Genomic DNA, 16,020 nt, shown 5'->3' with positions numbered 1-16,020 from the left:
TCTGTCAACACAGTACCTCCATCTGTTCTTAATTTGAACACATGCAATGATTCTTTCTGTGCCGCCGTTACCACAGAGAGCAAGTGCCCCACTCTTTCTCCTTCCTCAAAAAACTGTAATTTCTGAAAAGTTCTTCTTCTCTCCACTTTTTTCACATAAAACTTATTAACCGCTTTCTGGGCTTCCCTTAGTCTACATTGAGTTACCTCAGATGGGTCCGACAACATGTCCCTTTCTGCTCTTTCTAATTTCTCAATTATCTCCCTATCATCCATCCTAGTCTTAGATTAAGGCTGGTTTCACATTTGCGTTTTTTTTTTTCTTTTGCGTTTTTGCGGTAAAAAACGCAAAAAAGCATGCGTTTTCCCCCTATATTTAACATTAAAAACGCATGCGTTTTTTTGCATGCATTTTGATGCTTTTTTGCAGCGCATGCGTTTTTTCTCTGCATGCGTTGTGTTGCAGAAATGCAACATATAGTAATTTTTGCGGCATTTTTTTTGCAAAAAAACCTATTGATGTCTATGTAAACACATGCGTTTTTAAGCACATGCGTTTGTTTGCGTTAAAAACGCATGCGTTTTTATAAAAAAAAAAAAAAACACACTGATATGCCACCCCCCACCATAAAAGTGATAAAGGGATCCTAACCCTAACCCTAAAGGGATCCTAACCCTATCCCTAACCCTATCTGTTGTGAATTCTGTGGTCGAGCTCCCTCCTGTGGTCACAAGTAGTACTTCGGCTGATTCTGTCTATGGGCTTCCGTTGGTGGATGTGAGTGGTACTGCGGCTTCTGAGTTTCCTTCCTCAGGTGATGAGGTTAAGTCGTTAGGTGCTGCTCTATTTAACTCCACCTAGTGCTTTGATCCTGGCCTCCAGTCAATGTTCTAGTATTGGTCTTGCTTCCTCCTGGATCGTTCCTGTGGCCTGTCTCCCAGCATAAGCTAAGTTCTGCTTGTGTTTCTTTTGTTTGCTATATTTTCTGTCCAGCTTCCTTTATTGGTTTTTCTTGCTTGCTGGAAGCTCTGAGACGCAGAGGGAGCACCTCCGTACCGTTAGTTGGTGCGGAGGGTCTTTTTGCCCCTCTGTGTGGTTGTTTGTAGGTTTTTGTGTTGACCGCAAAGCTATCTTTCCTATCCTCGGTCTATTCAGTAAGTCGGTCCTCACTTTGCTAAATCTATTTCATCTCTGTGTTTGTATTTTCATCTTTACTCACAGTCATTATATGTGGGGGGCTGCCTTTTCCTTTGGGGAATTTCTCTGAGGCAAGGTAGGCTTATTTTTCTATCTTCAGAGCTAGCTAGTTTCTCAGGCTGTGCCGAGTTGCATAGGGAGCGTTAGGCGCAATCCACGGCTACCTCTAGTGTGGTGTGATAGGATTAGGGATTGCGGTCAGCAGAGTTCCCACGTCTCAGAGCTCGTCCTATGTTTTTTGGTTATTGTCAGGTCACTTTGTGTGCTCTGAACTTCAAGGTCCATTGTGGTTCTGAATTACCTATTCATAACACCTATCCCTAACCCTACCCCTAAAGGGATACTAACCCTAACCCTAAGCCTAAAGGTATCCTAACCCTAACCCTAATCCCTTTAGGGTTAGGGTTAGGATCCCTTTAGGCTTAGGGTTAGGGTTAGGATCCCTTTAGGGTTAGGGTTATGATCCCTACCCCTAACCCTACCCCTAGCTATTTCTGTTTATAGTGGGTTTTTTACTTTATTTTGATGATTGGCAGCTGTCACACATTTCTCAGCATGCGTTTAAAAAACGCAAACGCATGAAAAAACGCATGTAAATGCATCAAAACGCCGCGTTTTTTTCACCACATGCAAAAACGCATGCGTCAAAAAACCGCAGCGTTTGCACGCGTTTACATGCATTTTTTCACCATGCGTTTTTTTTTAAAACGCATGCGTTTTGAAACGCAAGTGTGAAACCAGCCTTACATCTAGAAATCTCCCTAAAAAGAAGGCCCCTCAGAAAACCATATCCACAGCTCTGCACATCGGGGCCGACCTCCGGTGACCTCCCTCAGCCGCACAACACTTTATCAGCTCCTAGAGAGATCTTATCTACAGGATAAATGCAGGGTCACAGCGGAGGAGCTCCATAAGCTTACCGCACACATCAGGTGCTAGGCCACACCCCCCATGATCTCCTTCTCTACTCCTCTCTCATCTCTTCCTCCCACAACCGCATACAAGACTTCTCTCTTGCTTCTCCTACACTTTGGATCTCTGTACCCCAACACATCAGGCTCTCACCTACCACGGAAACCTTCAAAATGAACCTGAAGACCCACCTCTTCCGACAAGCCTACAACCTGCAGTGATCCTCTGTCTGCTGAACCGCCGCATGACAAACTCTACCCTCTCCTATCCTCACCCATCCCCTGTACACTGTGAGCCCTCGCGGGCAGAGTCCTCTCTCCTCCTGTACTTGCGTGTGCCTTGATTTACTCATGTATATTGTACTTGTCTATATATGCCCCGTTCACATGTAAAGCGCCATGGAATAAATGGCGCTCTAAAAATGTATAATAATAATAATAATGAGTACCTTGTACAATTCAAAGGAAGACTGCACCTCAAGTAATTTATTCCTTCTAAAAGGGCAAGGTTTAGAAAAAAGCTCTATAAAATGTGCGAGAGTTCAACCAGATACACATCAGTTTTTTGCATTTATGAGGGGGAAAGATATCCAACTAAACCCACCAGTATGCTCTACTTATCTGGGGACATCTGGAAAAATCATTTGGGAGCTGATAACTCCATTATTACAAAAAAAGGCAACAATCTATATGTTGACAACTGCTACACCAGCATACCCTCAGTTAAAAGTCTGGTTGAACATAACATAGGAGATTGTGGAACAAATCGCAAAAACTGTCAGGGATTTCCACAATCATTGGTCAACAAAAAGGTCCAAAAGGGGCAGTCAGGGACATTACGCAATGGAGAGATGCTTGCCCTGAAGTATAAGGATAAAAAAGATATTTTCATCCTGAGCTCGATCCACACAGATGCCACAAGGGCCACTGCAGACCAACAGGGATCCACTACTCCAAAACCTGTGTCTGTCATTGACTACATCAAATATATGGGGGGTGTGGACCTTGCAGATCAACTGCCCTCACTAAAGTCTCTAATGATCTAATAACAGCTAAATCCAAAGGTCATTGTTCTCTGCTGATTCTCCTGGATCTCTCTGCCGCATTTGACACTGTGAATCACCAGCTCCTTCTCACTAAGCTCCGCTCTATAGGCCTCAAGGACACAGCCCTCTCCTGGTTCTCCTCCTACCTCTCTGACCGCTCTTTCACTGTATCTTTTGCCGGCTCCTCTTCCTCTACCCGTCCCCTTACTATCGGAGTTCCACAAGGCTCAGTCCTAGGCCCCCTCCTCTTCTCTCTTTACACGGCCCCCATTGGACAAACAATCAGCAGATTTGGGTTCCAGTATCATCTCTATGCTGATAACACCCAATTATACACTTCTTCCCCCGACATCACCCCTACCCTAATTCAAAATACCAAGGATTGTCTGTCTGCTGTCTCTAACATCATGTCCTCCCTCTACCTGAAACTAAATTTCTCAAAAACGGAACTTCTTGTGTTTCTCCCTTCTACTAACCTCACTCTACCCAACATCGAAATTACCCTGGAGGGTTCAACCATAACTCCCAAGCAGCATGCCCGCTGTCTTGGGGTCATATTCGACACCGAACTTTCCTTTATTCCCTATATCCGATTACTCACTCGCTCTTGTCACCTGCATCTTTAACCCCTTTACCCCCAAGGGTGGTTTGCACGTTAATGACCGGGCCAATTTTTCCAATTCTGACCACTGTCCCTTTATGAGGTTATAACTCTGGAACGCTTCAACGGATCCCAGTGTATCTGACATTGTTTTCTCATGACATATTGTACTTCATGACAATGGTAAAAATTCTTTGATAGTACCTGCGTTTATTTGTGAAAAAAACGGAAATTTGGCGAAAATTATGAAGATTTCGCAATTTTCCAACTTTGAATTTTTATGCAATTAAATCACAGAGATATGTCACACAAAATACTTAATAAGTAACATTTCCCACATGTCTACTTTACATCAGCACAATTTTGGAACCAAAATTTTTTTTTGTTAGGGATTTATAAGGGTTAAAAGTTGACCAGCAATTTCTCATTTCTACAACACCATTTTATTTTAGGGACCACATCTCATTTGAAGTCATTTTGTGGGGTCTATATGATAGACAATACCCAAGTGTGACACCATTCTAAAAACTACACCCCTCAAGGTGCTCAAAACCATCTTCAAGAAGTTTATTAACCCTTCTGGTGCTTCACAGGAATTTTTTGAATGTTTAAATAAAAATGAACATTTAACTTTTTTTCACAAAAAATTTAATTCAGCTCCAATTTGTTTTATTTTACCAAGGGTAACAGGAGAAAATGGACCCCAAACATTGTTGTACAATTTGTCCTGAGTACGCCAATACCCCACATGTGGGGGTAAACCACTGTTTGGGCGCATGGCAGAGCTCGGAAGCGAAGGAGCGCCATTTGACTTTTCAATGCAAAATTGACTGGAATTGAGATGGGACGCCATGTTTCGTTTGGAGAGCCCCTGATGTGCCTAAACATTGAAACCCCCCACAAGTGACACCATTTTGGAAAGTAGACCTACTAAGGAACTTATCTAGAGGTGTGGTGAGCACTTTGACCCACCAAGTGCTTCACAGAAGTTTATAATGTAGAACCGTAAAAATAAAAAATCATATTTTTTCACAAACATTATCTTTTCGCCCCCAATTTTTTATTTTCCCAAGGGTAAGAGAAGAAATTGGACCCCAAAAGTTGTTGTACAATTTGTCCAGAGTATGCTGATAGCCCATATGTGGGGGTAAACCACTGTTTGGGCGGATGGGAGAGCTCGGAAGGGAAGGAGCGCCGTTTGACTTTTCAATGCAAAATTGACAGGAATTGAGATGGGACGCCATGTTGCGTTTGAAGAGCCACTGATGTGCCTAAACATTGAAACCCCCCACAAGAGACACCATTTTGGAAAGTAGACCCCCTAAGGAACTTATCTAGAGGTGTGGTGAGCACTTTGACCCACCAAGTGCTTCACAGAAGTTTATAATGCAGAGCCGTAAAAATAAAACAAAATTTTTTTCCCACAAAAATTATTTTTTTAGCCCCCAGTTTTGTATTTTCCCGAGGGTAACAGGAGAAATTGGACCCCAAAATGTGTTGCCCAATTTGTCCTGAGTGCAATGATACACCATATGTGGGGGGAACCACTGTTTGGGCACATGGGAGGGCTCGGAAGGGAAGGAGTGCCATTTGAATGCAGACTTAGATGGAATGGTCTGCAGGTGTCACATTGCGTTTGCAGAGCCCCTAATGTACCTAAACAGTAGAAACCCCCCACAAGTGACACCATTTTGGAAAGTAGACCCTCTTAGCAACTTATCTAGATGTGTGCTGAGCGCTTTGACCCACCAAGGGCTTCACAGAAGTTTATAATGGAGAGCCGTAAAAATAAAACAAAAATTTTTTCCCACAAAAATTATTTTTTAGCCCCCAGTTTTGTATTTTCCCGAGGGTAACATGAGAAATTGGACCCCATAATTTGTTGTCCAATTTGTCCTGAGTGCGCTGATACCCCATATGTGGGGGGGAACCACTGTTTGGGCGCATGGGAGGGCTCGGAAGGGAAGGAGCTCAATTTGGAATGAGGACTTAGATGGAATGGTCTGCAGGTGTCACATTGCATTTGCAGAGCCCCTAATGTACCTAAACAGTAGAAACCTCCCACAAGCAACACCATTTTGGAAACTAGACCCCCTAAGGAACTCATCTAGATGTGTTGTGATAGCTTTGAACCCCCAAGTGTTTCACTACAGTTTGTAACACAGAGCCGTGAAAATTAAAAAAAAAAATCTTTCCCCCCAAAATTATTTTTTAGCCCCCAGTTTTGTATTTTCCTGAGGGTAAGAGGAGAAATTCGACCCCAAAAGTTGTTGTCCAATTTGTCCTGAGTACGCTGATACCCCGTATGTTGGGGGGAACCACCGTTTGAGCGCATGGCAGAGCTCGGAAGGTAAGGAGCGCCATTTGGAATGCAGACTTAGATGGAATGGTCTGCAGGCGTCACATTGCGTTTGCAGAACCCCTAATGTACCTAAACAGTAGAAACCCCCCACAAGTGACCCCATATTGGAAACTAGACCCCCCAGGGAACTAATCTAGATGTGTTGTGAGAACTTTGAACCCCCAAGTGTTTCACTACAGTTTATAACGCAGAGCCGTGAAAATAAAAAATCTTTTTTTTTCCCACAAAAATTATTTTTTAGCCCCCAGTTTTGTATTTTCCCAAGTTTAACAGGAGAAATTGGACCCCAAAAGTTGTTGTCCTATTTGTCCTGAGTACGTTGATACCCCATATGTTGGGGTAAACCCCTGTTTGGGCACACGGGAGAGCTCGGAAGGGAAGAAGCACTGTTTTACTTTTTCAACGCAGAATTGGCTGGAATTGAGATCGGACGCCATGTCGCGTTTGGAGAGCCCCTGATGTGCCTAAACAGTGGAAACCCCACAATTATAACTGAAACCCTAATCCAAACACACCCCTAACCCTAATCCCAACAGTAACCCTAACCACACCTCTAACCCTGACACACCCCTAACCCTAATCCCAACCCTATTCCCAACTGTAAATGTAATCTAAACCCTAACTGTAACTTTAGCCCCAACCCAAACTGTAGCCCTAACCCTAGCCCTAACCCTAGCCCTAATCCTAGCCCTAGCCCTAACCCTAATGGGAAAATGGAAATAAATACATTTTTTTAATTTTTCCCTAACTAAGGGGGTGATGAAGGGGGGTTTGATTTACTTTTATAGCGGGTTATTTAGCGGATTTTTATGATTGGCAGCCGTCACACACTGAAAGACGCTTTTTATTGCAAAAAATATTTTTTGCGTTACCACATTTTGAGAGCTATAATTTTTCCATATTTTGGTCCACAGAGTCATGTGAGGTCTTGTTTTTTGCGGGACGAGTTGACGTTTTTATTGGTAACATTTTCGGGCACGTGACATTTTTTGATCGCTTTTTATTCCGATTTTTGTGAGGCAGAATGACCAAAAACCAGCTATTCATGAATTTCTTTTGGGGGAGGCGTTTATACCGTTCCGCGTTTGGTAAAATTGATAAAGCAGTTTTATTCTTCGGGTCAGTACGATTACAGCGACTCCTCATTTATATAATTTTTTTTGTGTTTTGGCGCTTTTATACGATAAAAACTATTTTATAGAAAAAATAATTATTTTTGCATCGCTTTATTCTCAGGACTATAACTTTTTTATTTTTTTGCTGATGATGCTGTGTCATGGCTCGTTTTTTGCGGGACAAGATGACGTTTTCAGCGGTACCATGGTTATTTATATCTGTCTTTTTGATCGCGTGTTATTCCACTTTTTGTTCGGCGGTATGATAATAAAGAGTTGTTTTTTGCCTCTTTTTTTTTTTTCTTACGGTGTTTACTGAAGGGGTTAACTACTGGGCCAGTTTTATAGGTCGGGCCGTTACGGATGCCGCGATACTAAATATATGTACTTTTATTGTTTTGTTTTTTTATTTAGATAAAGAAATGTATTTATGGGAATAATATATATTTTTTGTTTTTTCATTATTTTGGAATATTTTTTTTTTATTTTTTTTTACACATTTGAAAAAATTTTTTTTTACTTTTTTACATTGTCCCAGGGGGGGACATCACAGATCGGTGATCTGACAGTTTGCACAGCACTCTGTCAGATCACCGATCTGATAGGAGTGCAGGCTGCTTCACAGTGCCTGCTCTGAGCAGGCTCTGTGAAGCCACCTCCCTCCCTGCAGGACCCGGATCCGCGGCCATCTTGGATCCGGGGCTCGAGCAGGCAGGGAGGGAGGTAAGACCCTCGCAGCAACGCGATCACATCGCGTTGCTGCGGGGGGCTCAGGGATGCCCGCAGGGAGCCCCCTCCCTGCGCGATGCTTCCCTGCACCGCCGGCACATCGCGATCATCTTTGATCGCGGTGTGCCAGGGGTTAATGTGCCGGGGGCGGTCCGTGACCGCTCCTGGCACATAGTGCCGGATGTCAGCTGCGATAGGCAGCTGACACCCGGCCGCGATCGGCGGCGCTCACCCTGTGAGCGCCGCCGATCGCGCTGGACGTACTATCCCGTCCATGGTCATGGGGGCCCACCCCACCTCGACGGGATAGTACATCCCATGTCAGAAAGGGGTTAAAACATCTCCAGAATCCGACCTTTTCTCACCTTTGAAACTGCTAAGACTCTTACTGTCGCTCTTATTCATTCCCGTCTGGACTACTGCAACTCTCTTCTGATCGGTCTCCCTCTTTCCAAACTTTCTCCACTCCAATCCATTTTGAATGCTGCAGCCAGAGTCATATTTCTGTCCAGCCGCTTCACCGATGCCTCCATCTTGTGCCAGTCATTACACTGGCTACCCATTCGCTACAGGGTCCAGTATAAACTCATCTCTCTCAACCACATAGCTCTCCACAGTTCTGCACCGCCTTATATCTCCTCTCTCATCTCTGTCTACACGTGCCCTCCGTTCTACAAATGACCTAAGACTAACATCCCCCGTAATCCGAACCTCACACCTCCGTCTCCAAGACTTCTCTCGTGCTGCGCCAGCTCTCTTGAATGCACTTCCCCAGACAATCAGACTGATACCTAGCCCTGACCTATTCAAGCACGCTTTAAAAACCCATCTCTTCAAACAAGTCTACCACATCAACTACTCAGTAAACTAACTTTGTCCTGTTCCCTCCTTCCAAATATTACTCTGAATCTGCACCCTACTACTCATCTGTCTCAACACCCTCCATGCACATGATAACTGCACTTGATACTTGACTATTGCACTTAAACACACGGGCTGATGACCAGATCATGCAGCTTTATATGAAAATCCCTATTTATTATAATTGCCAGACCTGAAATCACAAGCACTTTTCACCTATTGTGTCTCCCCATTTACTTGTAGATTGTAAGCTTGCGAGCAGGGACCTCACTCCTAAGGTCACTGTTTAAATTGTCTTAACTTATACTGAATTTATTGTCTGTACATGTCCCCGCTTAATTGTAAAGTGCTGCGGAATATGTTGGCGCTATATAAATAAAAATTATTATTATTATATTAAGTTCTACAGCCATACCAGGTATCAAAAAAATCATATACCTGGTATACAAAGTTAGTCATTTATTTGTTTCAGGTGGCCACATAATTATTTTGCGTTATACAAAAAAAGCCGGAAATGCAGATACTTTCCTTGATTATCAGGAAAAAGTAATTGAAAATCTTGTTTTTGGAAATGTTGTCCTCGCCAATCCTTTAGAATCTGAAGATGTCAGAAGACTTACTGAGCAACATTTCATGGCACTTATTCCAGCAACTGCAACAAGAAAGAACCCCCAGAGAAGATGTCGTGTATGTTCCAAGAGAGGAATGAGGCATGATACCCGCTATTATTGCCCACAATGCCCATCATTGCCGGCTTTATGCCTCCATGACTGATTTACAATCTTCCACACAGAACCAAGTTTTTACACTGTTTTGACATTCAAGCATTTGGTTTATTTAGTGACAGACACATATGAGTAGAGCTGACTTAACAATTTCCGGGGGTAGATGGGGGGATGTCTCCAGAGACACAAGCTGGGCACAATATATTGGGCACTACAATGATATGTTTGCAATTTTTGCTCTAAAACCTCCACTAAGTGTTTCTGGAAATCATCCATGTAGTGAAAATGGTCACTATATCCATAGATGAATAACCAGAGGGGTGTCATTTCCAAAATGGGGTCACTTCAGGCGGATCCTGTTGTTCTGGCACTTAGCGGCTCTCCAAAGTGCCATAACAGCAGAATCCCCCCTGATGTGACCCCATTTTGGAAATGACACCCCTCTGGGTATTGGAAATGACACCCCTCTGCGAATTCATCTATGGGTGTAATTACCATTTACCTATCTACCTATTTTCAAATGTAAAATCTGGGGTTAAAACAACATCTTAGTGGTAAAAATGTGATTTTATTTTTTCACAGCCCAATGGTATAATTTTGTATGGAACAGCTGTGGTGTCAGTATGCTCACTGCACAACTAGAAGAATTCATTCAGGGAAGTATTGTGTAAAATGCAGTCACTTTTGGGGGCTTATGCTGTTCTGGCACCTCAGGGGCTCTGATAATGTGACATGTCACCCACAAACAATTCCAGCAAAATCTGCTCTCCAATATGGCGCTCCTTCCCTTTTGAGCTCTGCCATGCACCCAAACAGTGGATTATTCCCACATATGGGATGTCACCATACTCAGGACAAATTGCACAACAACTTTTGGGGTCCAATTTCTCCTGTTACCCTTTGGAAAAAATGAGGGCGAAAAGATAATTTTTTATTGAAAAATATGATTTTTTATTTTCACAGCTCTACGTAATTAACTTCTGTGAAGCACTTGGAGGTTCAAAGTGCCCACAACACATCCAGATAAGTTCCTTGGGGGGTCTAGTTTCCAAAATGGGGTCACTTGTTAGGTGTTTCTACTGTTTAGACACGTCAGGGGCTCTGACACCCACAAACAATTCCAGCAAAATCTGCTCTCCAATATGGCGCCCCTTCCCTTCTGAGCTCTGCCATGCGTCTAAACAGTAGTATTCCCCCACATATGGGGTATCGGCCTGCTCAGGAGAAATTGCACAAAAAAATGAATGGTCCATTTTCTCCTGTTATCCTTGTGAAAGTAAAGAAAATTAGGTCTAAAGGAAAATTTTTGTGAAAGAAAAGTATATGTTTATTTTTTCCTTCCACATTCCACTCATTCCTGTGAAGCCCCTGAAGAGTTAATAAACTTCCTGAATGTGGTTTTGAGCACCTTGAGGGGTGCAGTTTTTTAAAATGGTGTCACTTTTGGGTATTATCTGTCATATTGACACCCCAAACTCACTTTAAATGCGAGGTGGGCCCTAAAAAAATGGTTCTGTAAATTTTGTTCTAAAAATGAGAAATCGCTGGTCAACTTTTAACCCTTACAACTTCCTAACAAAAAAAAAATTGTGTTTCCAAAATTGTGCTGATGTAAACTAGACACATGGGACATGTTATTTATTAACTATTTTTTGTGATATGACACTCTTTCAAAATTGCAAAATTTTGGCCATATTTCCATTTTTTAACAAATAAACGCAGGTAATATCAAAGAAATTTTACCACTATTATAAAGTACAATATGTCACAAGAAAACAATCTCAGAATCACCAGGATTCGTTGAAGTATTAGAGTTATGACCTCATAACCTGACACTGGTCAGAACTGAAAAAATTGGCCCGGTCACAAAGGCAAAAACAGGTGCTGGCGCGAAAGGGTTAATACTTTGTTGCACAACCTTTTGAGGCAATCACTGCAATCAAACAATTCCTGTAACTGTCAATGGGACTTCTGCACCTCTCGACAGGTATTTTGGCCCACTACTCAAGAGCAAACTGCTCCAGTTGTCTCCTGCCTGAAGGTTGCCTTTTCCAGACGGCATGTTTCAGCTCTTTCCAAAGATGCTCAATAGGATTTAGGTCAGGGCTCATAGAAGGCCACTTCAGAATAGTCCAATGTTTTCCTCTTAGCCATTCTTGGGTGTTTTTAGCTGTGTGTTTTGGGTCATTATCCTGTTGCAAGATCATAGTAACATAGTAACATAGTTAGTAAGGCCGAAAAAAGACATTTGTCCATCCAGTTCAGCCTATATTCCATCATAATAAATCCCCAGATCTACGTCCTTCTACAGAACCTAATTGTATGATACAATATTGTTCTGCTCCAGGAAGACATCCAGGCCTCTCTTGAACCCCTCGACTGAGTTCGCCATCACCACCTCCTCAGGCAAGCAATTCCAGATTATCACTGCCCTAACAGTAAAGAATCCTCTTCTATGTTGGTGGAAAAACCTTCTCTCCTCCAGACGCAAAGAATGCCCCCTTGTGCCCGTCACCTTCCTTGGTATAAACAGATCCTCAGCGAGATATTTGTATTGTCCCCTTATATACTTATACATGGTTATTAGATCGCCCCTCAGTCGTCTTTTTTCTAGACTAAGTAATCCTAATTTCGCTAATCTATCTGGGTATTGTAGTTCTCCCATCCCCTTTATTAATTTTGTTGCCCTCCTTTGTACTCTCTCTAGTTCCATTATATCCTTCCTGAGCACCGGTGCCCAAAACTGGACACAGTACTTCATGTGCGGTCTAACTAGGGATTTGTACAGAGGCAGTATAATGCTCTCATCATGTGTATCCAGACCTCTTTTAATGCACCCCATGATCCTGTTTGCCTTGGCAGCTGCTGCCTGGCACTGGCTGCTCCAGGTAAGTTTATCATTAACTAGGATCCCCAAGTCCTTCTCCCTGTCAGATTTACCCAGTGGTTTCCCATTCAGTGTGTAATGGTGACATTGATTCCTTCTTCCCATGTGTATAACCTTACATTTATCATTGTTAAACCTCATCTGCCACCTTTCAGCCCAAGTTTCCAACTTATCCAGATCCATCTGTAGCAGAATACTATCTTCTCTTGTATTAACTGCTTTACATAGTTTTGTATCATCTGCAAATATCGATATTTTACTGTGTAAACCTTCTACCAGATCATTAATGAATATGTTGAAGAGAACAGGTCCCAATACTGACCCCTGCGGTACCCCACTGGTCACAGCGACCCAGTTAGAGACTATACCATTTATAACCACCCTCTGCTTTCTATCACTAAGCCAGTTACTAACCCATTTGCACACAATTTCCCCCAGACCAAGCATTCTCATTTTGTGTACCAACCTCTTGTGCGGCACGGTATCAAACGCTTTGGAAAAATCGAGATATACCACGTCCAATGACTCACCGTGGTCCAGCCTATAGCTTACCTCTTCATAAAAACTGATTAGATTGGTTTGACAGGAGCGATTTCTCATAAACCCATGCTGATATGGAGTTAAACAGTTATTCTCATTGAGATAATCCAGAATAACATCCCTCAGAAACCCTTCAAATATTTTACCAACAATAGAGGTTAGATCCATGACCTACGACTGAGACCAAGCTTTCTGACACTGGGCAGCACATTTCTCTCTAGAATCCCTTGATAGTCTTGAGATTTCCTTGTGCCCTGCACAGATTCTAGACACTCTGTGCCAGATGCAGTAAAGCAGCCCCAGAACATAACAGAGCCTCCTCCATGTTTCACAGTAGGGACAATGTTATTTTCTTGATATGCTTCATTTTCCATCTGTGAACATAGAGCTGATGTGCCTTGCCAAAAAGATCCATTTTTGTCTCATCTGTCCATAGGATATTCACCCAGAAGCTTTGTGGCTTGTCAACATGTAGTTTGGCAAATTCCAGTCTGGCTTTTTTTTTCAACAATGGTGTTCTCTTTAGTCGTCTCCCATGAAGTCCACTTTGGCTCATACAACGATAGATGTTGCTATCTGACACTGATGTTCCTTGAGCTTTAAATTCACCTTTTATCTGTTTTAGAAGTGTCACGGCTCCCGGGAATTATTGCGGGGAGAGCTGCACACAGCAGCAAGGGAGCTGAGCAAAATGCCGGGTTACTAACCAGGTTACAAACCAAACAGGACCTGGACCATGTGACAGAGAAGAAGGTGGGCCAGCAAACTGAACCCTGAGAGAACAGGACATTAACCATGTCCTAACCATGACAAGTTTTTGGGGGCTTTTTTTACCATTCGTATTATCTGTCTCTTTGATTTGTCATCAATTTTCCTCCTGCAGCCACATCCAGGGAGGTTGGCTACAGTCCCATGGATCTTACATTTCTGAATAATATGTGCAGCTGTAGTCACAGGTACATCAAGCTGCTTGGAGATGGTCTTAGAACTTTTTCCTGTAACATGTTTGTCTATAATTTTCTTTCTAATCTCCTGAGACAACTCTTTCCTTCGCTTCCTCTGGTCCATGTTGAGTGTGATACACACCATGTCACCAAACAGCACAATGAGTATCTGTAGCCCTGTATATAGGCCACTCACTGATTCCAAGATTGTAGACACATGTGATGCTAATTAGTGGACCACCGCAATTTAACATGTCCCTTTTGTCACATTATTTTCAGGGGTACCATCATTTCTGTTCAGGCCCATTTTATAAGTTTTATTTTTTTTTAAATTCGGTGGAAGCATGGTTAAAAAGCAATGTCTGACTTTCATTTGTTCATTTTCATAGATGTTTTATTTATTATTACTTTTGTAAGATTCAAGCTATTTTTGTGACCGTCGGTTTTTCTGTCATTAAACGAGGGGTACCAACAATTTTGACCACATATGTATAGATTATAACCCTCAGTGAACTAATTTATAAAATGGAATCACTTTATGGGGATTTCGACTCTTCTGGTTTTCTGTCATTTAGTTATATTAGGGCTTCTGCATATGGTGTGTCCAATCCTATCTGGGATCTGTTCCTGCTGTCCAGCTGGAGTAATCTGCTCCCTACTTCAGCCAATTGGAAAGTACCACACCCTACTAAAGCTCAAAGCACATGGCCGGAATCTGCCAGAAACAGCGTTGTTCTCCTCTGGTTCAGTCCTCTGTGCTCAGCTTGTGGCTTGTGTATTTGTTTCCTGTTGTGACCGTGGCCCGTTTACTGACTACTCTTGTGTCTTCTGATTCTGTCCTTCCGGTTCTGACCCAGCTACCTGACTATTCTTCTTGCCATCTAATACAACAGAATAGCAGGTAACACCATGGTCCAAGCCTAGGGGTCCCAGTGTAAGTCCAGATCCATGTAATGGTGTTAAAGGGCGATGAGCAAGGCAATCGTTGGGATATGGAAAGCAGAGAAGATAGTGCCAAGCATGTTCATGGTGGAGATCTTTTGAGCTGCCAGTTGACCACGAACAGTGCCCCAATACATTATATCTGCAAACTATTCCAGCTAGATCTGCAGTCAAACAGCTAAATGGCGCTCCTTCCCTTCTGAACACTGCCGTGTGCCCAGAGAGTAGTGTACAATCGTATGTAGGGTATTGTGAGAAGCTGGAAAATAATTTGTAAGATCCATTTGTTTTCTATTATCCTTTGTGAATAATTCCAAAGGTATCACCACATAAAAGTGACCACGTCAGATTGTAAAAATGGGGCCGGATTAAGAAGATAAAACTGGCTGCGGGAAGAGGTTAAATCAGAGGATTCTGGACACTACTGTAATCAAAACCTGACTATAGACAATAACATCTACTGAAATGCTCAAACTGAACAGTCTCCATCAGTAATAAATGAGCAGCTAGTGGTGAAACCTCTCTGGGGGAATTAGAGCACGGGGCTCGGTGACTTCACAATCTAAACTATCGGAAGCTCCAATATTTTCTGTCAGATGAGTTTCAAGAAGAAATATTACACATTTAAAGAGAACTGTGTATAATAGTGCAGAGCGGAGATGTCTTAAAGGGAACCTGTCAGCAGGATTGTGCTCAGTGACTACACTGTCAGGTCGGTGCCGTTATACTGATTACACTGATACTTGGTGATGAAATCCGTCTTATGGTTGTTGTTTAATCTGTATTTGTAGTTTTCAGCTAATGAGATTCTCGTGCTCTGGGGCGGGGCTGTGGGTGGGGCTTTATGTGGTGCTCTGATTACATATGCATCTGTATTGGCTTATAACAGGTCGCTGATCCCTCACTGACCTGCCCCCATTTTTACATAATACATATAATAGAATTGATAATAATCAGGGATCTAGGAAGCCAACAGCATCATTACCCTCCGCTTTCTCTTACAGGCCCATCATAATAGTTTTCTTCAAGTGATTTTCTATCTTGTCAGCACATTCTACGTACGCCGTCATTTGGCTTTATAGTTCACAGATCTGGGCAGGTAACAGCGTCTCCTAAACCCAGGGGGGAGGTGGATGTACCAGGTTGTAAGTTCTATAGAA

The 16,020-nt window shown here is 42.7% G+C and overlaps 1 protein-coding gene across 1 annotated transcript in view; it reads right to left on the bottom strand.

The window, feature by feature from the left end:
• LOC138662911 (zinc finger protein 773-like) overlaps positions 1-16,020 on the bottom strand; it is a 48,895-nt gene that overhangs the window by 12,010 nt on the left and 20,865 nt on the right. The gene's annotated exons all lie outside the window — the stretch shown is intronic.

The sequence above is a fragment of the Ranitomeya imitator genome, chromosome 2 (genome assembly GCF_032444005.1).
Source record: "Ranitomeya imitator isolate aRanImi1 chromosome 2, aRanImi1.pri, whole genome shotgun sequence".
Classification (NCBI taxonomy): domain Eukaryota; kingdom Metazoa; phylum Chordata; class Amphibia; order Anura; family Dendrobatidae; genus Ranitomeya; species Ranitomeya imitator.
This window is presented reverse-complemented; position numbering and strand designations above follow the sequence as displayed.